The sequence below is a fragment of the Polistes fuscatus genome, unplaced genomic scaffold (assembly GCF_010416935.1).
Source record: "Polistes fuscatus isolate 324 unplaced genomic scaffold, CU_Pfus_HIC Scaffold19, whole genome shotgun sequence".
Taxonomy (NCBI): Eukaryota; Metazoa; Arthropoda; class Insecta; order Hymenoptera; family Vespidae; genus Polistes; species Polistes fuscatus.
Window position 1 is genome coordinate 3,087,570 of NW_025113095.1, and position 27,640 is coordinate 3,115,209.

General features: G+C 38.3%; 1 protein-coding gene across 5 annotated transcripts in view; it reads left to right on the plus strand.

The window, feature by feature from the left end:
* LOC122515718 (LIM domain only protein 3-like) overlaps nucleotides 1-27,640 on the plus strand; it is a 98,941-nt gene that overhangs the window by 22,732 nt on the left and 48,569 nt on the right. Inside the window, exon 1 of one of the 5 annotated variants that reach the window (XM_043633142.1) lies at nucleotides 26,817-27,190. The exons of the other annotated variants lie outside the window; for them this stretch is intronic. The gene's annotated coding sequence lies outside the window, so the exon portion shown is untranslated. Of the gene's footprint in view, nucleotides 1-26,816; nucleotides 27,191-27,640 lie in introns of those variants that run through there. 5 annotated transcript variants of the gene reach the window in all.

A 27,640-nucleotide genomic window follows, 5' to 3' on the forward strand; every position in this document is an offset into this window, starting at 1 on the left:
GATTGGCCAATAATCGCGCAACATTTCTTGCGCGAGATCCTGAATTCATCCCTTGTATATTTGTGGATATGAAAAAAAAAACAATGAAAAAATAAAAGTAAAAGTAAAAGTAAAAGTAAAATGAAACAAAACAGTATGGATGAAAAATATATTTCTCGTCGTCGTCAGGATCGAATCTTTCTCTTTTTCTTTCGATCCGCCGAAAGCTCGAACAAAGTTTCGAAAAGCAAAATAGCAAAAAAGTTTCGTGATAGAGGGAGGGTGGTGGGGGCAAGTTAGGGTAAAAAGGAGATCGACGTGGCGGAGCTCGGACGGATGGATGGTCGACGATAAAAAGAAACGAACGAACGAACGAACGAACGAATGAACGAACGAATGAGTGAGTGAGTGAGTGAGTGAGTTAGCGAGAGAAAGAGAGAGAGAGAGAAGGAAATAGAATGTTGGAAGTAAAAGGAAAACATCGGATTCGCGCAACGTAACTGGCGCGTTGTCGACGCTCGAAGGGCTTTCGCGATGCTTTTTAAAAAGCAGACCACCACTACCATCACTACCATCATCACCACTACTACTACTGTATCAGGACTTCCGTTTTCCCATTGCACAAACCGTCAGATCGCGTATTATATTTCTACGTTTCATTTGTACGAGACGTAGAATTAATTAAACAGCTGATACCTACCTACCTACCATACGTCGTCACGGAATATAGATATGTGTGCGTGTGTGCTTATATGTATATATATATATATGATACGCACGAACGTAATACGTACGTCTTGCCCGAGGCCAACAACGAGAAGAGGCGAAGCCCGAGAAGGGTGGAAAGCGGAAAAACAAACGCGCTGAGGAACAACCCCTACGAAGAGAACTACACGTCCTGACAAGTTCCGCGATCGGCCAAACCCTCCAAGTGATTTTCAATTTACGCTGCACGTTTAAAACTCACGATACGTTTTCAATATAATTGACGCATTCTCAATCGACAAATTGATTTACTTTATACGTGAAAAGAAAAAAAAGAAATCGATATAGAATTATAGATATATATATATATATATATATATATATATATATATAGTATTTATTTTATTATTATATTTATTATTCACTAGATAATGTTCTATGCCATGGATTCGTTTTATAGACTTCGAATATTATTTTAAGATTATCCTGATTTGTTATTAAAATTTCAACAAATTCTATAAATTGAGTAGTTATTAGTTTTGACCCATTTAAAGGGAAACGGTACGAGCTCAGCTGACGGCTAAAATATCAAGCGTTATTCTAAAATGTTGAAATAATTCATTCCATCTCCTTTTTTTATCTATCCAGTTTGAAATTTTGACGATAATATTATCGAATAAAAATGTAACCTTTCGTTAAGCTCGCGTTAACGAGTCCTCTCGGTTGAATTTTAACACGGATATTTGTCGTTGTCTCCAACGATCAATACGTTTCGCGTCTTCTTCGTTTATCACTTAGATTCGTAGATTCCATTTACATAAATTCTCGACAACCCCGAGAACAATTTGGACTCATAAACGTAATTAATGGCCGAGTCATTAATTCAACAATTTTTCGCCAGTTTCAAACACATGTTGCACGGAGTCGTGTGTCGCGTACAACCGTCTCGCAATTTAGCTAAATAATTACTAAACTTGCCACTTGTGGACGTAGACGACGCATTGCCGAATGCCGATTCAACCCTTTGTAGAAACTACCCTTAGAATTCTTCGTTACTCGTTTCCCATCATTTTTGTTAATTTACTTTCAAAATCTACATGAAAAATCCAACCAATCTTATCAGTTCTCATATACGTGTAATTAAATAATAAAATTATAAAAAAGAAAATTATAAATAAATGTATCGCAAGGAAAGTTGAACAGGGTTGCGAATTTAGAACGTTATATTTCGATCTTATTGAACGTTTCGTCCCTTCATTGAGACTTTTTCGTCAACTCGATCGTTAAAATTTAGAATCTTTTACATATTATTACAAAGACATACACATTTTCATATATTTTGTTTAAATAATGAAACTGTACTTATACATATATCATATATAAATCGTTAAATTTAAACACGTTAAATTTAGATTTCAAAAAAAATCAAAACAATACTGAGAAAAATACTTCGAACAAATTTTCATCCGAATATAATAATTTCCGAGAAACATTGAGATCATTCGATTAATAAACACTTCAATTAAAACTTAAAAGAAGAAAATCTTGTAGAAACGGAGATATACGGAAAGACGATTATGGGGTTCGTAGGATTGGAGAGAAATTCTGTTGGTGTTTGAGCAAACACATACGTATATACATAGATAGATATAGTAACACGTATAGGTTACACGCACGTAGGTAGAAACGGTTGTCCTGGGGCAGAGCTGCCATCCTAAGCCGGCTTGACTAATTGGTAGCGTTATAATCATGGGTACACGGTTAGGTTGGTATTACCGCGAGTTATAGCCCCGTCTCCACATCGGCGACCACCACACGCACATTCGCACGCAAGAGGGAGCGCTTAATGACCCCGCCGTTTACGCAAATTTTCCCATTATGCGACGCGGTTTTGGACCGCCAAACGGGGCATCGTTTCTACGACGAGAAACCAACCGAGCAACCTCGACGATGTCTGCCTCGATGCTTTTCAAGAGATACACAGATACGGTCACGGATACGCACCAAACCGACAACAGAATTTCAAGCTTCGAAACTTTTCAAGATTTTTCTCCCGTTTCAATATTTTCCAACTTTCATCCGAAATTTTTCGGTTAATGTTTTCTAAAGCTAAAATTCAATTAGACTTAGATTAGTAATTTATCTATTTTTTTTTTTCAAAAATCATTCAGAAACATTCAATTTAAGTTGAATAATAATAGAAAATATTTCACGAGGGAAATAATATTTATTAGACAATTCGTATAGGCGAATACGAATCCGTAGTACACGTGCTCGAACCACCCCCGTGCTCGGTTCCTGGTAAAGGAAGATACTGATAATAAAAAATCGTAGGGATATAAAATAATTCAAACAAATGCCATGGGTGGATAGGAAGGGTAGGTAGGGGGGGGGGTTTCGAGCTCCTGCCACGATATATCCTGGGCACTGGGCTTATCCGCTGTTACTACTGCTGGTCATTCATAAACGAGGAAAAAAATGACACTCTAACGGCACGCTATTCGTAACGGTTAGGAAGTGGGAGAGATTTGTTGGGCGTCCTACGTAAAAAAGGGATTTTCTAACGGGCGACGTTTCGATGATACTTTTTCCTACTTCTAACGCTAACCAATTATTACTCTACGTCTATAAATTATCAAACATTAATCAGTATTTTTCCAAGTAATTCCGAGTATAGAAATAAAGCAAAGTAAAATGAAACAAAGTAAAATAGTGATAGGTAATAGGAACAGTCAACGAGTACGAGTTCAAGTAAAAGAGAATGAAACGTAGACTACTAGAGTGCCCTCTCGTGAGTTTCATATCGAAGTCCGGTCCACCCCCATCGAGCAACGTGTCCCGGGGGTGTGATCGCTGCTAACTAAACTTGTAAATCTCTCTCTTTCTCTCTCTCGTGATCCAAGCCTCCCTAGACTGACCAGAACGCATTTGTCTGTCTTACAGTTGGTGTAAATACAGTCGGAGTCCCTGGAAAATTAGTATCCCCGTTCGTTCTGTTCTTCTTCTTCTTCTTCTTCTTCTTCTTCGTACGGTTAACACTTCTCGTTTTCCAATTAAAACTAAAGGAACACGCGTATATTCAAGTGATCGAACGTGTACATATGTATGTAATATAAGGAAATAAAACGAGCAACGCAATACGAGAGACGTAATTCAAAGAATATCAGGTTGATCTATATTTCCTCGTTAAAGTTACTTCTCGAAAAAAAAATCATCCTTCCTTTTTCATAGACCATAAACTTAGATGATGTAGGAATGAATCTTCCAACGAGACATAAAGGCAGTTTGCTCGGAACGATCTTGGATTCGAGTTGAAGGAGAATAAGAAAAGTATATAGCACATATGGTGGTGGTAGTAGTAGTAACAGAAGAAAAAAAAAACCTAAGGTGGTCTTACCTAGGGGCTAGGCAATATCACAAAACAAAAGGTTCGCAAACGAGAAGTTACGAGCAGCCCTTTTATATACTTCCTTGCTTGTCTCCCGTATTATTATGACGGATGTCGTCTGGTTAAGCGTTTCTTCCTAACAAGATTCTTATTCCGCGACTTTAGAACCATCTTGTTTTTCTTGCGTTATGATAGAAACGACTAAGTTACGCCCATACCTCTATTATATCGTATTGGTATCGTATGTACTCTGAATTACAGGAGTGCGGCGTTGTGTTGCCTCGATCAACTTGAATATATCACGGGAAACGGTTATGGGAAGGGACGGTAACGCAAACGTGCCGTGCGAGATCATGCCGCACAAATGTTCGCAAATCAAATCACGATCAAACCATTTGCAGTTTAGTCCGAGCAAACTAATATAATCGGCAATTGTTCGATATTCGAAGGATACATTTTATAACAAAATTTCTATATTAAATATTTACTTATTACAGTTTTTATTATATAATTTTATTCAACTCGTTGGAGAGAAGATTTTTCAACGGGATTATCGAATAATGTTTAAACATTTGATTTCTTCCGCATTAATATCCGTATGATTTTTCATTCCAGAACACTCAACTCCTCTAATCGCCGGCCCTTAGTTAACTCTCCTTCTCCTACCTTCCCTAGTAATATTTAATTTTTAATCCGGCTATATTCAAATGCAAGCAGTCTCGGTGTTGGTTATTATGGTAGTGGTGGTAGTACCATGTCTACCACCAAGCGGTACTCTCCTAATGGGAATACAATTTATGCTATGGCCAGAGCTTATTTTACATTTTATGCTAACCAACCCCCCAGTTTCTAACTTTACGAATACTATTATTCCCATATATGCAACTAAATATGTTTTCTTTTATTATTAAGACGTACACTTTTTCAACAAAACCTAACGCGTTTGTTTGTCTTACGCTTCGGACGAATTTTACTCTAACGACGAATAAAAATGTTGAAAGGTTCAGGGTCTGTTGTGATTTCGTTCGACGTTCATCTTCGAAGTGAACAACCCTAGGACGTTCTTATTCGATTTTCGAGTACTATCAGAGCCCCAAGCAATTATCTGCTCGAGAAATTTGGTCAACCGAGGCCGAGGGTGGTTCGTTCTATCCTCGCAACAGAGAAACTCGTTTATAGCTCCACGGTCAACTCGCCCTTTCCGTGAGACTCACAACCCCTTGGCTATCTTTAACTCGCGATTTTTAATCGACAGAATTCGATTAACTTCTAGCTAAATCATCCCCCCGTCCACCCCTTCCCGTCTCGTCTCATCTCGTCTCGTCTCCATCTTTTTCTCTACCCCGTTATAGGAAAATCTATTCATATTGGAAAAATCATTAAGGTCATTTAATTTGAACGATCAATCTTCCGCGTTGTCCTCCACCACGAATTTAACTTTCAATTTAACGCGGGACTTTTATAATATTCCTGATAATTCATTGAACTAATTGTTTTTATATAACTTTAACACTTTTCGTTAAATCAATACAACAATAATTAATCCTTGATTCGTATAGGAATAAATTGATGAAGTTTCTGTGTGTTTTTAGATAATTCTGTTGTTCGTTTTTAAACTTTCGTTTTGATCTCTCTCTCTCTCTCTTTCTTTTTTTTCTAACGCGCGTGAGAGACCATCACCACCACCACAAATATGTTTACGCATGACTAGCCGAGTAACGAGCAAATTCAGTCCGCCATGGAAAATCTTTGTTGAAGTTTTCTCGCTCACTCTTTTTCTCTCTCTCTCTCTCTCTCTTTCTCTCTTTCTCTCTCTTCCGAGCTTTGCAAATAGCAAAGGATGATTTTGCTTACCGAGGCATCCGTGCGTTAAATGAGCAACGCACATTAGAAAACATCAAAGGAAGAAGAACGGGAAGATACGCGGCGTTTGTGTGATCGGCTTTGTTTACTTTACACCGTTTAACGCGGGAAAATTATTATTCAAATTTTACTCTCCGATCGACTATTGTTCATATTAAACGTGAAATAAATTATTTTTAAGGGATTTCATTAATAATCAAACGATTTAAGATAATTACTATATTACGTATTACTTATTCAAATGTAAAACGTATTTAAACAAAAAATAAAATAAGAAATAAAATAAAATAAAATAAAAGAAAAAGAGAAAAAGAGAGGAAAAAAAAGGATAAAGAAAGTCAGGTGAATATTTTAACGAAGCTGTGTGTACTCGACGCGACGGAAGTCCCTACCGAATCCCAAATGAGCTGGCGTCTCCGTTCTCCTCTCGTTTCCGGCTAAAGTTCCGGATACAACAACAAACAAAATTAAAAAGAAAAAGAAAAGAAAGAAAAGCAGAATAAATAAATAAAAGTAAAGGAATAAACGGAAAGACGAGTCTCCGATCCGATCTTCTTTTTTTTTTCTTCTTTTTTTTTATATACCTACTTCCCCCTTTGCAGCTTATTTCGCGCAAATAAGTTTCTTCGTCTATTATTCAAATAGCTCGAACCACGAGAACGAGCGTTAAAGTCTCTCCCTAGTCGTGCCCTTTTTCTCATCTATTTCTATCCCAATTAATAATTCTATTAATTAATATGATTATATCGTTTGTTCTTCGTTAATAATTGAGAAGAAGGAAATCAAATGAATGATTGAAATTTGTGAAAATTTGATGGATCGGTTGGATCGGTTAAAATGTATCTAATGTTTTCTGAGAGGAGAATCGTTTTATACGCTTTTGTAAAATTCAACACAACTGGTCAGGACTACAGATTACGAAATACTACCTAAGTAAAGCTCCGGACATAACCTAAATCTTCGTTTAAACCGACCTAACGAGCGAGAGAATTGAATAATTAAAGGAATCCTAAACCTCATGTCCGGCTATTACGTATGTTAAATAATATACGAATCGTTTTCCACTTCTACGTTACGAAGTTACAATTTTGCGATAAGTAAGTTGTAAATCGATTCGAATAACCTCAATTTTACGATAATTTTTAATCGAATTAATTTCCTAACCTAAAACGTTAACACTTTGTTTCGAAGTTACGATTTTGCGATAAGTAAGTTGTAAATCGATTCAAATAACATCAATTTTACGATAATTTTTAACCGAATCAATTTTCTAACCTAAAACATCAACACTTTATACAGTACTATGATGATACTTTATACAGAACTATCGATGAATGGATAGTTCAAAGGTTAAAGAATACTTTATCGAAAATAGAAAAACTCGGATTCGAATCCTGTTCGTCCAATCACCCAATTTTTTCACGAATCCTATAATTATCCTATCCCTCAATATTTCCACGAAATCATTGATTTTGCAAACAATTGTTCATTCGCTGTAAATGACAAGACTCGAATCTAAGATAATCTAAAAATAGGATCAAAGTTTGTGTAATTATTCATAAATACTTATGCTAATCCTTATCTATATGGACTCTACTGATGCAAATAGAAAAATCCTTTAAATCTGATAGAAAAATTCGAATTAATCATAATGATTTTTCTCGTATGAAAATATTACAGTAATGTTCATCGAAACACATGGAACTTGCAATTTAGTTGAGATAAACGAGAGTTAGTCGATACCGATCGTCTGCGAGAGACACATTGACCAAAATAGTGGAGAGTATATTAGGGGTGGTGAATGAGAAGGAAAAGGAATGGAAGTTGGGGTGGGGGGAGGGTGTTGACGTAACTGCTACACAGAGAAACCCTATTTCCTTCTTCTTCTTATTTTTCTTCTTAGTTGGTCGCACACGATTGCACGAAGAAGAAGAAGAAGAAGAAGAAGAAGTAGAAGTAGAAGGGGTGGATTCTTAAGTGCGATTTGTACGAGTGCCATATTTCTTCGGTAAGGGCGCCATTTGGCGGTAATAGTTGCAGTATTATTTACTGTTAACGGCCTACTTCGAAGCAAGTAATACCACGGGAATTAACTTACCGCGCCTACATTTACTTAACCATCGTGCGCTGGTATCGTTTAACGAGCTTCCGCACGATACCTAATCTATATACACACGTATGCAATAGCTATTGTTTTTTTCTTTTTCTTTTTTTTTTTACTGTATCGTTTCGCGTGATTTTCAAATCGAACACGAAAAAATAACAAATTATATTATACCATAATCCGTCACAAAATTCTATACAATGCTATACAATAAGCGTGACAAGATATTTGTCCAGTTTTTTTCCCCAATACAAAAGCAAGCTAAAGTAAAAAAGAAAAGGGAGAAAACAAAACAAAACAAAGGTAGGGGTAGTTAAATTTAGTCGACGTTGTTTAATATTCTTCTGTAAATTATAATGCGACGCGTACAATGAGCATTGACAAATATTATTTCCCTTTTTTTTTTATCCCTTTTAAGTAAAAAGAAATAAAAACAATCGAAAAATGGTCGTCAAACGGGATATTCAAAAACGATTTACAAAACAAAATGCAAGAACAAAGACGTTAAAAATCGTTGAACAACCGATACGAATATTTCGATAATTTTGTTCCTACAAAAAGGGGCGAGTTGCAAATATTACGATAACTTGCACCTAAGAGAAAAGAAGAGATACTTTTTTCGTGTCACGCTTGTCTGCCTTTTACGAGGTCTTAACCTAATCGAATCGATGACTCCCTCTTTCTCTCTCTTTCTTTCTTACTACTTACTTGGAAAGATAATATCGAATTATCCTAACCATTATCTTCCGAAAGATAATTATTAAGTAACGCTTCGTCGAATATCAGGGAAAAGAAGTGTACTTAAAAACTGATTTACGTTTAAGATGATCGTACCAGTCTGCGAACGTACAAGAAATTTTCTTCAATTTTCCGATCGTTACCTTTATCAAGATCATTACACTGTAAATGAGTTTTAAACGTAAGAACAAAATTTCTTCGTACCCTCTCTCTCTCTCCCTCTCTCTATCACTCAATCCCATTTTCTTCCAATCGCATAATAAGTTTCCCCCGAAAGAAAGTACGGAATAATTCATCTTAGAGATAGAATAAAAAGTTGATGAAAAGCTAAACCTAGCACCCCTGTGTTCAACAATTTTTTCCCCAAAACTTTGGATATCAAACTAAACCTCGATACCTATGTGCTTTCTGATTCGTAAATAACTTCCCTCTCTCTCTCTCTTTCTCTATTTCTTTCTCCGTTATTCGTGACGTGTTAACAAAAGAGGGAACAGCTCGTATTCTTCCTGCAGGATTCGAGAATTATTAAGTATCAGGGCATTCACTTAATCCTGGAAGCGAGTATCGCGTGGTATCTGCAGGCCGATCAATCACACCAGAGAGAAAAAGAGATAGATAGATAAATGAGACCAACCGAGCTAGCAAACGAGAGAGAGCGAGAGGTGTAGGTGGGGTTTTGGGTGGTCGGCTGGGCTCTCCGTTATATTCTCGCTTCGAGTCATATATCATTTCGTTATCATCGACTCTTTATATGCGGTTGCGCTCCATTTTCTGTCTGTTTGCTCCGTTAAACGTTGGCCGGCAGACCGGCCGGTTTGATTCAGTGAAACCATTAGCCGGATTTCGGTCACAAGCCCCGTACGCGTTTTCCGTTCTCGCCTATCGCTACACTGCGTCTGTCCGTGGTGTGTCTATCTCTCTTTCCACCTCCCCCCTGACCCCCTATTACCCAACCAACCCCTCCCCCAGTTTTACCCCCGCCCCCCACCTCTTCTAACTCTATCACGCTTATCCATCTATACGTTTTCTCTCTCTCTCTCTCTCGTTGGATGGTTGGTTTGGTTTGGTTGGTTCGTTCGTTCACTCTCTGTGCTAGCTTTATCTCGGTACGATCACCAAACGATCATCGTTATCGTCGTGGCCCAGTGTCACCGAAACGATACACCCAGCGTGCGAGAGAGAGAGAAAGAGAGTCGAGAATGAAGGACGAGAGAAACGACTCCGGGAAATAAATGTCGAACGCGTGTCGGGTGTTAGGAACAAAAACAGGGGAGAGAAAGTTCTAACCTCGAGAACAGATACATCATCTTTTGGAAAAACTTTTGTCAATCGTCTCCCCAATCTTCCATCCCTCCTCCATCCCTCTCTCGATTTATATCCAACGATTGTACGTAATTATCGGGATTTAAGATTGTTATTGTTGAAATCATATTGGAATAACTTTGTTCATCATTTTGAAACTTTACGAACGCTACTTTTATTATTTTGTTCAGTGAATTCTAACGAAGCTCGGATTGCACGCATGAAAGTTGCATATGCAGAGGAAAAATCTATTAGTATCATACAAACTGGTGGTGTGTATCGTACCAGCAGCTTGATTCGCTCGCTTACTCGATTACCCGCTTGCTGTCTGCTTGCTGAGCCGGAAACGACTGATAGTGACGTCACCGATCGACGTGCTGCTAACTCATCGCTCGTTCGAGGACGGTTAACACCGATATTATCCATTGTACGCTGGCAATGCAACGATAAGCGAACCGATAATAGATTTTACACGACGAATTCATGCCCTTCCCCTTCCTCCCTACCTCCCTCCCTCCCTCTCTCGGTTTCTCTTTCTCTCTCACTCTCATTCCGATTTTCGAGCCGACAATGGGACATCTACGCTACGCTTACGGTTAACCAACAACCCATTAAAGCTATTTCAGTCGGGGACAAAATGCCGTTCCGTTTCTACGACCCACACGCTCTAAGATTTGACGAAGACGATCAAGATTTCGTTTCTTTGAGAACAAAATTGTCAATCATGTTTTCCATTACTCGTATTTACAACAGTTAAATTGACGCATCATATTTTCGTTGAATTTTCTGAAGATTATTAACAGGTTTGAAGTATTTAGGATGGATGTCGGATATAACCGGCGTTGGTAATGAAATTTACGCGAGTCTAAAAATATTCGTCCGAAAAACCCGACGACAATTTTTGTCTCCAAAATTATTCGAGTAATCGAGAATTCGAATTCGTATAAATCGTACGCACACGTGTGTGTGTGTGTGTTTGTGTGTGTGTGTGTTTGTGTGCGTGTGTGTGTATTTGTTGGAATTGTTGACGATATTTTTAGGTAAAAAGAAAAAATAATGCGTCTAGGTCTAACACGAGAATACTTTTTGAGATTGTAAGAAAACGTCACAGGGTGTCCGGAAGAAGTTGAATAAGATTCCTCGGCTAGGCTACATTTTCCTCTTGGAGTCCCATAACGATGGAGATTGTGCCGAAGGGTTGTTGCATAAAGCGAAAGAGAGAGAGAGAGAGAGAGAGAGAGAGAAAATTAGGGGAGGTGTCGACGATATCGGAGCTTGTATTGTGACCCGTCAATGCTACGGAAACTAACACCACCCCTACCCTTCTTCTCTCCTTCTGAACACTTCCATGCAAGTCCAACCCCTTTCGTTCAACCCTCGACTTCTCGTTCTTTCTTTAAAAGGCATACCACTCTTTTTTCTTTCTTTTTTTTGTATATTTATTCTCTTCTTCTAAACAATTTTGTTTCCCTGCAAATATTAATATATATTTTGTTATAACATTTTATATAAATTATCGTATAATTTCAATATATTTGCAATGCATTTGTCAAATCGTTTCTCAGATTTTCCAACATTTTGTAAAAATCTTCAAACAAACATTAATAATAATTTTATTATTATTAATTTAATTATTAAAATTTTATAAAAATTATTAATTTATTATATATATATATTATATATATTAATATTTAGTTTTCTAAACGCACACAAATCGTTTCGATAAACGTAACGTAAGCTGAAAATTATTTTCCGCGTTAAATTTATTAACAAAACAAATTAAAAACAAAAAAAAACACATGTAACTTTTTGTACAATCGACTGAATACAAATATCTAAATGTATAATATACCGTTAAAGAAAAAAAATGATATCGACGTTTTCAGACGTGATCGGTAAAAGTTGCCGAAAAATACTCGATAAACTGGATCATCCTTCCTTTATCTCTTTCTCTCTTCGTCAAATAACGATCCACTCGTATTCGGACATCGGTGTCGCTCGAGGTTATTCAAAGCCGACGTTGCATCGTCAAAAACATTGACGGCACCTTTGTCCAACCAGTGGATTCCAAGCCACAAAGCGATCGACGATTACTATTTTTCCCCTACCTTTCCCTTTATCCCAAACTCAAACTTATTTCACGAATATAATAATAATAATAATAATAATAATAATAATATATATAATATAATCAAAATTTGTGTGTTTACGATAAAGATGAAAGTTTGTGTATGTATGAATGTGTGTGTGTGTGTATAAGATTTTCATGTTGAAGCTGAAAATGTCGACGAGAAAACTGTAGTGTCTCAGAGTTCAGTAAAAGGAGACGGAAAAGCTGTCTGTCTTAATTAATCGTGAGCATTCTTCCGTTAATTTTGAATATACGAAAGACAGAGAAAAACAGACAGAGAGGGAGAGAAAGAGAAAGAGAGAGAAAGTATGAGAAAGTCTCGTCTCGAGGTCTCCGAAAGTAAACGAGGGATAAAACGATTATATGAGAAATCTCGCTTACTTAGCGTACTCGGCAAGAGGTAAAGGGTGTATATGGACCATCATCAGAGACCAGGGGGGTGGAAAAAGGGGAGGCTAGTGAAACGGATCGAAGGACTTAACGAAGGGGTTAGGACTAACAGTTTCCTACGCCGATCTCAACCCAACGATCTTTCTCTTAAGTTATCCCACCTAGCTACCCTTTCTATAGTCCTCTTATTAATAAGGTTGGATTAGCATAACTGCTTGAATCCACGCTAGGAAACTCAGCATAATTAAGTCGCGAGATCTCAAGTGGTATCTCTCGAACTTGTGTGTCCTTGAGGATATTATACCACTAAGAAATACTCACTCGATGGTTTCATACCGATAAGACTGATAAATTATCGATCCTAATTGTACCGATTGCAAACGGACGTTATTAATCTGGATTACTAGGTATATATATCTTTCTATCTATATATCTTTCTAGAAAGAGTAAATGGAATTTGAGTGATAGATGAAGACCCAATCAATGGTTGATATTAAATGAGCTCGGTTAGCTGATAAGAAGAAGCTGTCATTATCGTTCAAAGCACATCGTCAAAAGAGAGAGATAGAGAGAGAGAGACAGATAGACAGAAAATGGATAGAGGAGGATGAGGATGAGGAGTCTGGGGCCCGTTTTGCCAGGCAAAAACTAGAGGTTACGTCACCAAGGTATAACGGCTTATCGGCCCGTGCGGTACATTAAGCACAACCGTTACCCACCGTTCTCTTCCTCTCTCTCTCCCTCTTTCTCATTCTGTGGAAAAGCCTGTCGCGGGGGTTACGGGGGTGCTTTTGTGAACTGTGGCAACAGCAGCAGCACCACCACTACCACCATCACCACCACTATCATCACCAGCAACGTCCAGATCGAACTCGCTGGGTTTGTGGTCGAGGAGGTGCTGCTGTTACTGCTGCTGCTGCTGCTGCTGCTGGTGCTGGTGCTGGTGCTGGTGCTGCTGCTAGAAGGGGCAAAGAAGGGCGTCGAGAGATTATCTTGTCGTATTCAATATTCCTATGGAACGGGCTGGATGATAAATCGTTTTTCTCGATAGGAAAGATGTGCCGGAACCGCCGCCTTTCAGAACCTTCATCGACTCTGGTATTCTTCTCACCCCTTAAAGTATCTGACCTTGTGTATTTCTATCAAGCATCGAAAATAAAAAAAGGAAAATAAGTTTTTGACGAGTAGAAAAATGTTACTATGATCTCTATGAGACGGTGTTCGTTGATTTATTCGTTGGTTCGGATTTAAATAGATGCTACAAATATTTGATATAGTTTATTCGTTTCTGATCGTGTTATATTTTAGAAATTTGGGACAACGATATAAAACAGGATATAATTATTGATAAATTTCTATTTATTTGTACGATCATTTGTTTCCGTTTTGTGACAAGTGAAAATTCATTACTCGTGGATTGGGAATAATTTAAAATTCGTTCGATTCTAGTGTGACTTTGTGTTATCCAATAGTATACCATGTATACTAATAGAAAAATACGATCGATTCAAGAACCACCTAATTACATATTTACGATGATCAAACCGAATCAGGAACGTGATCGGAGTATTCGAAAAAGAAAAAAAAAAGAGACAAAAGTAGCTGTTAAACCGGGAGAAGGAAAAGATGAAGAAAAAGAAGAAGAAGTTCCGCTTGAATCAACATTTACCTTTACGTATGTGTCTGCTCTTTCAAACGAAAAGAAAAAGAAAAAGGAAAAGAAAAAGGAAAAGGAAAAAAATAACAGCGGCAAAAGCTTCGCACGTTTTCTCCCGTCGCGTCGCGAGGGATTCGCAGTTGCGAATTCCGAGGAGACGATGGGCACACGAGTGTCGCACCTTTCTCTCTCTCTCTCTCTCTCTATCTTTTTCTGTTTTCACGAAACGCGGGCGTGAATGCGTGCAGCAAGAAATCCCATGGGTATCAGTATAATAAAACCATTAGAGTGATCCTCGTGCGTGCATCCAAACCGTATAAATATCCGGCAGAATCCCTCGCGCCGTTTCCAACTTCTGTGTAATGTTAAACTTGCGATAAATCCGAAGTATCGTTGACTGATATTATTTAGTCCTAGAGGGTGTCCAAATGTTAACCTTCCGTTGGACAATACTTTCCATTCCGAGAAACGCGAAGTGCGCGAACCCCTATGGCGCTGTCGCTCGTATTACGTGCGATATATTTTTTTCTCTCTCTCTCGACCACCCCTCAGCCCCACCCCGAGTCCCTCTCTCCCTCTTACTCTTCTCCTTTCTCTCTCACTCTATTCTCGAGGTTTTCATTATTTTATGTGCATTCATCACGAAAACAATAACTCCGTTGACCTTCCTCTTCTTTCTCTCTCTCTCTCTCTGTCTTTTTTATTTTTGCCTTTTCTTCCTTTATTTTTTCATTTCGATCGTCGATCGGGTCGGACCTCGTCTACCATCCTCTCGTTCTTTCTCTCTCTCTCTATCTTTTCATCTCCAAATATTTCCCTTCCACTCTTCCCTTCCATATCGAGATTTTCGAGATTTGGTAAAGCTCACGCGTGGATTATCGGCTACCTATATGATCGGTCGTTTCAAACGATATATACACACGCGCATTCACACACAAACACACACACATACACACGCATCAGGTACGCGTTAAATATGCGTCATATATTTCATGGATCAAAAGGAAAATAAATCTAAAGGGAAAACAATAAAAAAAAAAGAAATACACGAAACACCATAAACGTGGAGGAGGAGGAGAAGCCTTGAACGATTGATACTTTAAGAGGATCGCGAGATACAAGTCACGAGATTACGTCGATAAAGATTAGGTGAATGTGTTGAATAGGAAGATGAAGAGGAAGAGGAGTGGGCGATGGGGAAAACGGGGTAAAGGAGATGGGAGAGGAAAGGACGGGGAGAGGGAGTGATGATAGTGGTGAATCGTTTAGGTCCTAAGCAAAGGCTGACTTGGCAGAAGGATCTCGGTTGTCCGGGCCATAAACGGCCGCATAATTACCGTATTAAGCGCACGCTCGACGTTACGTCAGCGACGAACATTTGCCACTATCGGTTGCGTCCCAGACTATCTCTCTCTCTCACTCACTTACGCAGATACACATACATACATGCACGCACAAATACTATCTATCCCACCAGCCCTTCCATTCGTCTCAATAGCCATGAATTCGCATACAAGCGGAGGCAGAAATCCTGCTTGGTCGATCGAGTGTATCGACGGTTCTATCGCGTGACTAATTAACGCACCAGATCTCCACTGGAATCATCGAATTAGGATATGTGGATATATACGTCACGTATCGGATTATTCTAATACTATCAGATTTAGGATTTGTTTAGAATTCGAAAGGGGAAGTGATTATTTTGATGTCGTCGGCAAGGATTTTATGAAATAATTAACAAGTTTTGCTAATACTGATTTGTCGTGTGTTCACATCTTTGCTGATATATCGTTCGGAATAGGTTTAGTGTTTATCCGTAGATCAGAAATCTTGGATGAATTGAGTAAAAATGATGATTATTTTGATGTCGACAAAGATTTGACGAAATAATTAACAAGTTTTGCTGATACTGATTTGTCGTGTGTTCACATCTTTGCTGATATATCGTTCAGAATAAGTTTAGTGTTTATCCGTAGATAGGAAATCTTGGATGAATTGAGTAAAAATGATGATTATTTTGATGTCGGCAAAGATTTGACGAAATAATTAACAAGTTTTGCTGATACTGGTTGTCATGTGTTCACATCTTTGCTGATATATCGTTCAGAATAAGTTTAGTGTTTATCCGTAGATCAGAAATCTTGGATGAATTGAGTAAAAATGATGATTATTTTGATGTCGGCAAAGATTTGACGAAATAATTAACAAGTTTTGCTGATACTGGTTGCCGTTTTCGGATCTTTACTGATATAACGTTCGGAATAGGTTTAATGTTTATCCGTAGATCAGAAATCTTTGATAAATTGAGTATAAATGATGATTATTTTGATGTCGGCAAAGATTTGACGAAATAATTAACAAGTTTTGCTGATACTGGTTGCCGTTTTCGGATCTTTACTGATATAACGTTCGGAATAGGTTTAATGTTTATCCGTAGATCAGAAATCTTGAATGAATTGGGTAAAAATGACGATGATTTTGATCTTGTCGATAGGGTTCTGAAAAGAATCAACAAGTATCGGACAAGCTGCTGTTGGGTTCAGACCTTTCTTTCGTGACAGCCTGTTCGGAATAGGTTCAATGTCTACGTGTATATATAATACATAAACGCACACATACACACATATACATTCTCATACAGACTCCAGCTCTTGAACCCTCGAACACTGAAAGTACTTCTCGCGAATAGCGATATATCACGTGGTGCGGCAGCGCCCTGACGTTTCCTGTCACTAGGTTTAACCGAGTACCACTCGGATTAAGTGTTCGCCTTCGCGAACGAGGTGCACTCTTCGCGTGCTCGCGTTTGGTCAATAACCAAACTCCTCGAAATATAAAAGAAAGGAGAAAAGCTCCTGCCACCCGAACAACGGGACTTTTCCTACCGTTGAGAGATTCTTCTTCGACGTTTAACGTCACATACTACGGACGGACAGACGTCTCTTACTTTTCATGGATAACCTTTCTAAAGAACTACCTACCTACCCATGTGGTAATTCGATGTCAATACGATCGATCAAAATTTATATGATGAATAAATAATAGATTTGTTTTCAAGATATTGAACGTTTATACGTAGGTACTTTTTTTATTAGAAGTTTAAAAGGATACGATGGGTTTGAAAATGTCAAGAGTAATACAAATTTATTTTAGGAAAATTTAAGGATGAACAATATGTTAGGTATACTGAATAATTGTTTCCTTTTTTGGATGTTTCTACAAAATCTTTTGCCTTTTCTGAACAACTCATTATTATTGTATACCGATAATGAAAACAGTAGACTAGGTAAATTTGGGAACAATTAATTATAGGATTTATTTTGCGATATAAATAATTGTAATGCTGCATAAATACATTATCTTAATTTTTTGTTCGCTCACTAAGTTTGATTGTATTAATTATCAGCACGTTTGCGATGAATCTTGGATAGTTGGAATCTGTTGATATCTAATTTTAGGATGCTGAGTTTCCGTAGAATATTCATTGTGCTAGACAGTATAAACCGCTTCTTCCTTATTTACGTTGTTAGTAACATCATCTCCCAAATTCACCCTCCCTTTTCACTGAACTCGAGAATATGTTTCCTAGAGTCAGAACCTTCGTCTTGCTACTCGGTTAAGCTTGAAACAACCTTGAATGAATCGTCTAACTCACGAGTCCGTCGGAATATTAACCGGAGAATATGTATACCTGCATACGCGTTTCTTCGCCCATTCCCTTTTCTACAAATCATCTTCATGAAAATGAAAGAAATTTAATAGAACAAATAACCAATATGAGACAACTCCTGGATAAGCTCGCAATGATCAAAGCGTTTGCCCGAGCTTTGGTTTTTCGATCAAGGTTTCAATTCTGATGAAACTAAACGTACACAAACAATTTGTATATACTTATTACAAATAAAATATTAAAAATATTAAATCAATGATTTAAATTGCAAGTAAAAAAAAACTAGTAATCTCACGTTACTACTAATTGAGCAAAATTCGGCAATAACTATCATCTAATACTATCTAACGAAAATAAAATAATAGAAAATAAAATGAATGAAGATAAAGAAGACGGGGTGACCTTTTAATAATTAAACGTCCAAATTTCCAAGCGGAAAGGTAGAAGAAAAGGAACAAATAAAAAAGAAAAAAGAAAAAAAGAAAAGAAAAGAAAAAAAAACGAAAAGAAAGAGAAATAGAGAGAAAGAGAGAAAAAAGGAGTTGTTGGAAGGCAGCAAACGGGCAGGTGAAGCGATTAATAAACATTCTTTAGGGCGTTTTCCTCTCTATCTCCATCTCTCTCTCTCACTCTTTCTCACACACACACACACACACAGTGAGTTTCCCCGATGCTCGATCTCGGTCTACCTCGAAGCACGCGGGGCTCTCGTTTGATTTATGCCGGCTCATAGGAATGCTAATTAAATCATTATTAAAATCGCTCACGGAACTCCGAGCGTCGAATTACTCCGCGCGTAAGAGCATGCTTCAGAGAGAATCGCGAACGTTTTAATAGAAACCTTTTGGTTGTATGGTGTTGTTGTTGTTGTTGTTGTTCTTGCATCTTTTTCAGATTCACCATTTTCAAATATTAAATGGGAACGAACGAACGAACGAACGGACGAACGCAAAATACCCATCGAATTATTTTCAATGAACTATTTACACTTAACCGGAAACGAACAAATTGATATTCTTTGTTTGAAGATACTTTACGGTACACTCACATTTTCATTTCTATTCTCTCGGAAATGTTGTTTCGCGATAAAAACGATTAGGATTAAATTCGTGCGGGGAAATGATGGGAAAGAAAATACACAAAGAAAGAGAGAGAGAGAGAGAAGAGAAGAGAACGAGGAGGAGGAGGAGGAGGAGGAGGCTGGCGGCTTTTAGGAAAAAGCGAGCGGGCACGTTCGTTATCTTGCCCGCGAAACATTAATAATAAAAGTTTCCACTCTCATTGTCTCCTCGAACGGGGTGGTAAACGAACGATCGTACTGTGGGACGAGTAAAGTGTGTGTGTGAGAGAGAGAGAGTGAAAGATAGTGAGAGGAGGAGGAGGAGGAGGAGAGAAACGACGAGTAAAGCAAAGGGACGCGAGCAACGCGACGTTTTGTCTTTGTCATGAATGGCCCCTTATCTTTTGCGAGTCCATCATCACGAGAAGAGTGTGAGAGAGAGTGAGAGAGAGAGAGGAAGAGACGGGTCCACGTTTTGTGTCCCCTGTATACACAGTGCGTCCTGTTACTACTGTTGTTGCTACTCTGCTAGAAACTGTCTGCGAATTGTAAGGAGACAGGAAGCTCGTGACGACGGAAGGGCCGCATCGAACGTCTGGACGCTTCAACTTCAGTTTCGAAATATTTCCAAACATCGATCAGCTGTTAAACAAGTATACGAGGGTCGACACTGGGTCTCTCCCTGTGTGTTTCCATTTTCCATTAGATATTTTATTCATACACTTTTTCGTAGGAAATCTGTAATCCTTTTGTTTTATTTCTTTCCAATGATATTGTTTGTAATTACATAAAAAAAAGCTTAAAAGAAAAGAAAGTAAAGAATATATTTAGTTAGATCGAGAAACGTTTGATGTGATCTATGAACAAACGATAGAAACTGGTAGGAACCACGTACATTGTACAACCGCAAGCAAGCAAGCAAGGCTCCCTTCGGTGCCCTTTTGGTTTTCCTAGAAAAGGTAAAGGGAGGTGGGACGATAGGATGTAAATCAGTCCGGTGGTCAGCAGCCCGCACATTAAGTTCCTTCGGCCAACTAAACTCGAGAGATAGTTCTCTCTCAGGAACGGTGAACGATCCGTGAATGACCTCGTCTCGGTTGCTTTGCACAATCTTAATGGCTTTCTCTCTCTCTCTCTTTCATTCTTGACTTTGATGTTTAATGGTTGTCGTCCCTTTTCAAAGGGAATATCTATTTGTATCTTGATAAAATAAATATCGAGATTAAAAAATAATTATAGAAAAAAACAAAATACAAAGAAGGCACACGGACGCGGAGGATAAATAAATCGATTGAACGATATTTTCGAGCGGATTTCTAAATTCTCGTAGTTTATCAGATATCGTCGACTGTAGAAGACAACAGATAGAGAATTAGACCGAAAGAGAGAGAGAGAGAGAGAGAGAGAGAGAGAGCAAGTGAGCTTTCGATCGATCGTTAACTCGCCGGTGGTACGCTGCCAGGGACACTTACAAATTAGCCAATCAAGTTCTAATCCCAGCACGATTTACCCCAATCAGCCCGTATCCTGCCGCAAATACTTTAATCCATCCATTAATCCTGGCAAGATAAAAGTTTCCGAAGTAGTTACGACCCCTTTTGTCGCCGTACCACCACCCACCGTACCACCAAACGCACGAATCTACAAATGTTATCCATGATTTTTTTCCTCTTCTCTCTATCTCTGTCTCTCTCTCTATCTCTCTTTCTCTTTATTTCTATTTCATTTTATTTTTTCGTATAAAAAAGAAAGAAAGACGAGAGGTGTGTACGTGTTCTTGGTACAACGAGAAGATTGATTTAGGATGACATTAGAGAAATGTATTTACGTATTGAAATCAACAAAAAAGATAGAAGAAGAAGAAGAAGAAGAAGAGGAATAGGAGGAAGGGACCAAATAAAATAAGCAAACAAAAATATACAGGGTGTTCTCCGAGAGATAGGAGAACGCGTTAGGTGGATAGGTGTTCTAGTGTCACTTAAATTTATGCTCGTCGTCGTCGTAGTCGTCGTCGTCGTCGTGATGCCCTCTCTCGCCCGGACAATATTTTTTTTCTTTTGACCTTTTTTCTTTTCTCTTTTTTTATTCAACTCTCCCGAGCAAAAGCCCCGAGCCAGCAAGCAACAAGGACGACGGTAGCAGCAGCAGTAGCAGCAGTAGCACCAGCAGCAGGACATCCTGCTTTTGCTAACGGTATCTCTCTCTTCTAGTTTCCATCCTACTCTCCCATGGTGGTCGTATACAGAACGTTGGACAAACAACAATAAATACATTTTGCCAGGCCGGGTTGGTGGCAAGGTTCGTTCGGGGGTGGAACTTCCATGCGAGCACGTACGGGCATAGCTTAACGTAATCTGACTGCGCACCACCACCCCATTTCAACCACGAGAACCCTCCCCCTGCCCACTCTTCCTTCTCCTGATCCTCGTACCACCAACGAACTCCCACACCTACCCCTATTGTAGTAGCCAGCTACAAGGAAAGGAACAACGACGACGACGACGACGACGACGACGGAGCCAGATAGTAGTCCCTTTAAAAGAAAAAGAAAGAAACAAAAATGTATGTGAGAGAGAGAGAGAGAGAGAAAAGGGAGCCAGGAAGTCGAGGGTGAAGTGACCCCAGTGTGGCATCGCCACCTGACGAAAGAATTCCACGACCTGACTAGAATTTCATTAACCCTCCGCCAAAGCCTACCAACGGACTGAAGAGAAAGGGAAAGAAAGTACACGGCAGCTCGCGTTTATCGGCGCGAAAGAACTCGTTAAACTCTGCTCTCTTTCTCTCTTTCTCTCTCTTTCTCTCTCTTTTTCCTACTCGTTCTTATTCTATCTCTCTCGAGATTTCAAGCACTTTTTTTTTAACCCTTTCGGACCTCTAGCATTTACTATAGTCTGCTTTCCGTATTGCAGCACATGCTAGAATTTTCTTTAATGTTCCTACAATGTTGCTTAATATTAGGGTTGCGTTACTTGTTAACGCGTTTTATCGCAAGTGCTTCTTTAAATTTAGAATTAATTTTTATAATATTTTATGTTAGATTCTAATACCAATTATTATTCTTATTTTTATTATTGTCTTTTAGTATTGTACAGAATTTATCAAAATGTGATTGATTTCGAATAAATTTGCGAACACTCAATTATTCGAAAAAAACTCGAACACTCGAGGAAACTTCTTTCGATACGAAAACTTTAAACGGACACTTTTAACAACTTTCATTCATTTTGACGAATTTTTCTCGCCAGGAAGAAAATAAAATGAATTTTATAATATTTTATGTTGGATTATATATACTATCTATTATTCTTATTATTTATATCTTTCAGTATTGTACAAAATTTATCGAAATGTGATTGATTTCGAATAAATTTGCGAGCACTCAATTATCCGAAAAAAACTCGAACACTCGAGGAAACATCTTTCGATACGAAAACTTTAAACGGACACTTTTAACAACTTTCATTCATTTTTGACGAATTTTTCTCGCCAGGAAGAAAATGAAATAAATTTTATAATATTTTATGTTGGATTATATATAATACTAATTATTATTCTTATTATTTATATTGTCTTTCAGTATTGTACAGAATTTATCGAAATGTGATTGATTTCGAATAAATTTGCGAGCACTCAATTATTCGACAAAAACTCGAACACTCGAGCAAACTTCTTTCGATACGAAAACTTTAAACGGACACTTTTACCAACTTTCATTCATTTTTGACGAATTTTTCTCGCCAGAAAGAAAATGAAATAAATTTTATAATATTTTATGTTGGATTATATATACTAATTATTATTCTTATTATTTATATTGTCTTTCAGTATTGTACAGAATTTATCGAAATGTGATTGATTTCGAATAAATTTGCGAGCACTCAATTATTCGAAAAAAACTCGAACACTCGAGGAAACTTCTTACGATACGAAAACTTTAAACGGACACTTTTACCAACTTTCATTCATTTTTGACGAATTTTTCTCGCCAGGAAGAAAATGAAATAAATTTTATAATATTTTATGTTGGATTATATATAATACTATCTATTATTCTTATCATTTATATTATCTTTCAGTATTGTACAGAATTTACCGAAATGTGATTGATTTCGAATAAATTTGCGAGCACTCAATTATTCGAAAAAAACTCGAACACTCGAGCAAACTTCTTTCGATACGAAAACTTTAAACGGACACTTTTACCAACTTTCATTCATTTTTGACGAATTTTTCTCGCCAGGAAGAAAATGAAATAAATTTTATAATATTTTATGTTGGATTATATATAATACTATCTATTATTCTTATTATTTATATTATCTTTCAGTATTGTACAGAATTTATCGAAATGTGATTGATTTCGAATAAATTTGCGAGCACTCAATTATTCGAAAAAAACTCGAACACTCGAGGAAACATCTTTCGATACGAAAATTTTAAACAGACACTTTTAACAACTTTCATTCATTTTTGACGAATTTTTCTCGCCAGGATGAAAATGAAACGTCGTCGTCGTCGTCGTTGTTGTCGTTGTTGTTATTGTTGTTGTAACGCATTATAACGAAACGAAACAACATGCAACAAAACCTTCCTCGCGTTCAGAAAGGTATCGCTCGAACAACGTACGTTTCTTCATCCACTTTGTCATTCTCACAAAAAGAAAGAGAGAGAGAGAATGAAATAGAATGACACAGAGAAAAAATGAGATAGAGAGAGAGAGAGAGAGAGAGAGAGTAGAGAAGCGTGAGTTTTAAGCGTTCGGCTCGTTCGGAATGCTAATGCGCGATTACAGCGGCCTGTGCTCGTAATACGTGGAGAACTTTTTGTGCGGCTCACGTGTGGCCCGAGGGCGCTTAAAACATCCCTTAAATTACCCCCATTAGCAAGGGTTGAATACCGGGTAAACGAGGATTTCACTGGCGCTGTTACGCGAGATTTATTCCGTGGGAAATATTCCTTTCGCCCGTTAAATTACGCGCTTCTATCTCTCTCTCTCTCTCTCTCACTCTCACTCACTTTTACCTACGTGCTACTTCCGTTGCTGCTGCTGCTACTGCTGCTGTTTCTGTTGCTGCTGCTGCTGCTGTTGCTATTGCTATTGCTGCTGTTACTACTGCAGAGTATTTCGAACGTAGCTCGTAAGCCGATTTGCCAGAGTATCAAGGAGAAAACGTAAATCTTCGCGCTCTTCGGGATTCACCGAAGCTTAGCCGAAATGTAGACTACGGCGGTGGCATCAATTTATGCACAGTTTTGATTATTCTCTAACGGAGACGAATAAAATGCTCTGATCTTCCTACTTATTAGCTGTTAATAAACTTAACAACTATAACTAGAATATAAGAATTAGTATAAGACTTATACAAGTATGATATATGATATATCGATATTATATTCGATATATACTGATTTTCTTTTTGGTCAGAGCAAAATTCGTCAAAAATGAATGAAAGTTAATAAAAGTGTCTCTTCTCTTCATTACTTTCTTATCGAAAGAATAAGAAAGTTTGCTCGAGTGTCCGAATTTTTCGAATAATTCACACACTTCAGACACTTCAATAAATTCTCTGTACAATATACTAAAAGACAATTAAATAATAAGAATAATAATTACTATTACAATCAAAATAACTAATATAAGTCAGTATAAAAATACTTATAGAAAATTGTCGAGAATGATAGATGATTTATCTTAAATTCGAGCACTAACATTGTCACAGTTTCCACCTATTTGTTATACCGAGGATAAGGTCGTTATCTCCTTAATTTCTCCAAAGTAGCCGTAGCGGTGTTGTAAAGAGAAGAAAAGAGTAAAAAGGATTAAAAGAGAGAAGGATGAACAAGCAAACGGGGCTTGGATGGGCAGGAGGGGGTGTGGGAGAGGGGGAGGGGAGAGGTTATTCGAGAAGAGAGAGAAAGAGACGATTTACAGAATTTAAACAGTCCCTTGGGATAAGGCAAGCAAAATAATTTGCGGGCCACCCCGCGGCGAAGCTACACCACCACCACCACCATCATCAGGGTACCCCAAACCCCCCTCTCCTCCTTTTCCATACTACTCCCTTACCTTTCCTTTCTCTCTCTCTCTTTCTCTTTCTCCTCAGCATCCGGGAAAGGTTACGTCCTTCCTGCGGGATAAAACAAAACAACCAACGGAGTATATTAATGCTTGGCTTAATGTGGCCCGCCTAATTAATGGACCGACTCACCGGACTCTCTCTCTCTCTCTTTATCTCTCTCTTTCTCTCTATCTCTCTCTATCTCTCTTTTACTCTTTTTCTCCTACAAAAGTAAGAGAAACGACGGTGTATTGCAGCACCGTTGTTGAAGACAAAAGGGGCTGGCTAGCTCATTCGTTTGTTCGTTCATTCGTTCGTTCGTTCGTTCAGTTCAGTTCAGTTCAGTTCGGTAGAGGAAACTCGTGCAACGGAGAGAAAACTTTTCACGGAGATTCGTTCGATGTAAACGCGATAACGTGCGTTTTCATGACGGGGGATGCTCGAGGGAAAGCGTTCAGAAGAGGGGTGGTCGATACGATGCTGTGGAAGAAGGAGGAGAAGAAGAGAGAGAGAGGGGCGGAGAGGGGGGATAGGGGGGGAGAGAGAAAGAGAGACAGATTCTGCGTGCAAGAGAATGAGAGAGAAGAAGATGAGAGGAAGAAGGGAAGGGATAGCAAGAGGTGTGGTACTCCTCTTCGTTCGACGATCTCGTGGGTGGCACCGAGAGAGAGGCTGTCGCGAATGCAGCAAGGGCGGAGCCTTGAGAACTGCATCGAGAGACTGCCCAGCCAAGTCGATAACGGACCACACCACCCAACTTCTTTTACCCTCTTTCTACCCTTTTTTCCTACCTTTATTTCCTCTCAAATCCCTTTTTTTGTTCTTTTTCTTTTATGATTTTTCTGGTTTTTTTTTTTTGTTGCGTTTTGCGAAACACGTTGGTACTACTTAAATGTTCGAACGAAGAAATTTGAATAAGGTAATTAATAGATATGGTGTGGTCTATTATTGGCTTGTTTGAGAGAAGTTTTAAGAAGAATTGTTTTTTGGAAATGTAATAACGCGTTGAGAGTTTGCCGCTCGAATTCGAATTCTTTCATTTAAACTGTATTTATTGTTGTATTTCAAATGTATAGACGAATTCGATTTGATTAATCATTTGTTATAGATAGTAAGAAATAAAAAAGGGAATGTTTCCTCTTTTTCTTTATTTTTTAAAGTAAAACGCGAATGGAATATTTAAAACCGAACGAGATTCTTAACAATCTTGCTCAAAGTTGTTCTTAGAAGCGACAGTTAAAAGCTTATTCCCATGAGCGTGGGAGACAATTTGACAAAGGAAAACGAACCTGACGTACGAAAGAGGGGGAACGGCGGGGAGAAATAACGACGGAGACACGAGGAGAACGAGAAAGAGAGTTGGAGAGGTGGATGCGAGGGGTCAAAGGGATGAAGGGTGAGTTCTCAGGGCGCCTTTTCAAGCAGGTCCAGCTTACAACAGCCGAGTTAGCGGTTGTCGAACGTGTAACGGATAATCGAATTATCGTCGCTTTGAAGATCACCGTCCGTGGATGATCCAATCACGTACCTGACGAACAGATCGCCAACGATGCGAGCTACTTTCGAAAGGAACGTGTCTCTCGTTATGAACTCCCTCTCCCTCTTTCTTTTTCTTTTTTAATTTTGCTCAGTTACGTTCCAACGAAGCATTCTGTCTCTGCCTCTGCTTCTGCCTCTGCTCCGTTGACCTTTTGACCACGTTAAATATGGCAAACACATATAAGTATGCACTTACACGTTTTACCTTTTTCCAAGCTAGTCCCGGATAAACACCAATTAGGAAATTCAATGTAGATACTCGTACCTTTGGCTTTGACTCTCGTGCGGTCCTATGAAATTATCAAACATGATTTACCGAGTGTGTACAAGCTACGGTTAAAGTAATTACCTCCTACGTTGAAACTCTCATCAACATATTGTAGGGGGGAAGTCTCCTCCTAACGCCGGACAGCACCTAGTGCCGGACACTTATATTATCTCAAAAAATGACAACGTGAACGATTCAAAAACGGGTGAAAAGGGTGCGGGGGTGGGGCGTATACAGGGTCATACGATTTAGTTGATCAGTGACACTCAAGGAAACATCAGGAAAGGTTGATTTCCGTTTTCGACGGGTAGACACTTCATCGAATCAAATTCAAGTAAGCATTACAACTACATTTTGCTTTGCTTATTTTTTTATGGTATTTGTTAATTAAAATAGGGTTCCATTGTTATTCGTTGTCTTGTCCCCCTAGTATCGGATACAAAGTAGTCCCTTAACGCCGGACAGTGAAAACATTTGTTTTTTCTCGTGAATAGTTGTACTTGTTACGTAAAAAAGCAAACGAAAAGAATAAATAGTATCATTTACGATCTGCGATGCAGAACAAATCAGCAATGGCAGCCAGGTCATCGACGAATCCAGATATTATCGAGATCTTTCATAAATTGTCATCATTGGCTGACCAGACGCTGCCGAAAAACGATCAACGGACCATAAAAATAAAATGCGAAAGAAGAGGAATTTTAACATCATTCCCATACTGAATTGCTGTCGAAAGAAAATGAGAATGAAAATAATGCTAAGGATGAAAAGAAAATAATGAAAA